This window comes from Pholis gunnellus (genome assembly GCF_910591455.1).
Source record: "Pholis gunnellus genome assembly, chromosome: 15".
NCBI classification, from domain to species: Eukaryota; Metazoa; Chordata; class Actinopteri; order Perciformes; family Pholidae; genus Pholis; species Pholis gunnellus.
In genome coordinates, this window is record NC_136542.1 from 1,795,866 (window position 1) to 1,797,332 (window position 1,467).

Sequence of the window (1,467 nt, forward strand, 5' to 3'; positions counted from 1 at the left end):
GTGTGTGTGTGTGTGTGTGTGTGTGTGTGTGTGTGTGTGTGTGTGTGTGTGTGTGTGAGAGAAGCAGTGTCTCTTTGTTTCTGAAGCGTCTCTTCACACGAGACCATCGTGTTGCTCTGGATCAGCTGCTCGGATCCGAAGCCCCTCGGTGTTTATGTAAGCCGGTTTTAAATGGCACCACTCTCTGCTGCTCTGCCTAGTAACAACAGCCTCTCCTCCAGGGACACACACGCAGCTCGTGATTGGTCTATATTTTTACATCTAATTGCTGGAGATGAGCAGCAGTGAGTGAGTGTTTCAGGTGGTGGGTGTGGGACAGCGTGCACACGGATCCTTTTATTTCTACAGTCTAGCGGTTGTGCTGGTGATTTAAGAATATATAAAGGAACGTGAGAATTATAAATGTTTTAAAAAGGATCCGAACTCAGAAGAAATCCTTCAAAGTTAATCTCATACTCCTCCATTCATCCTCATATTTACGTATTTTCACAAAATGGGACAATAAACTGCATTTTGTTGCACCATCCTGTTTGACAATGACAATAACTGAACCGTGTACTTTGGTTATGTGTTGAGAAGATTCTTCTGCTTCTTAAACTAAGTAAAGTGGAGATGCTCCGATCAAGCGGCCGATCCGTCTCAGATGAAGCCGGTTCTGTGCGTATTTAACACGCTTGTGCCGCGTGATGCTAAACGTGTTTACAACCTGTTTTAGTTTCTTCCTTTCAGACCTTCTCAGCGAATTTTATATCTAAAAAAGCGTCAAATTTAGCGACTTATAAAAGTGAGGAAGATAACGTTGTGTCTGCTCGGAGTCATCGCAGTGAGCGGCTCTTCGCTCCGTCTCCTCTGGGTTTAATATGTTAATGTGTCTTTACATCATTGTAACCCCTGCTGGGTCGCGCTTCTTCTGTTCCTTGAGAACGAGCTAAAGGGTCCTTTCCTTATGTCGCCCTTCCTCGTCTGTTCCTCGGCTCTTATTATTTCCGGCCTGGCTCCGATGTAGCCGGCGCTGGATATCCTGAGAGAGGGGAGGGGAGTGAAGGGGGGGGGGGGGGGGGGGGGGGTTATCAAGCCCTCGCAGACCTCGCTCCTGCTCCTGCTGTTTGTGCCGTGTTCCCATTCTTTCCTCCTCGTTCCTCCTCTTTTTTTTCTCTTCTTCCACATTCTTGGTGGAGGTCACACCTTCCCCTCTGATGTGCGCTAACAACGGGCATTCTTCGAAGCCTCGCGGCCCGTCTTATCTCACTGAACACCGGCTTGTTGGGTCAAACCCCCGATAACCCGGACCCAGCCCTGCTCCTTGGAATGTCATTCAGAATATCTTGTTGTCTAAAGACCGACCCGAACGCTTGACCCGAGTGTTCTCGTTCCTTCTGTAGTTTTTGAATGAACTCCTCTGAGTAAACACTGTGTTTGTCTCCTGTCTCCAGATGATGAGCTGCTGATCGAGCGCAGCATCTACAA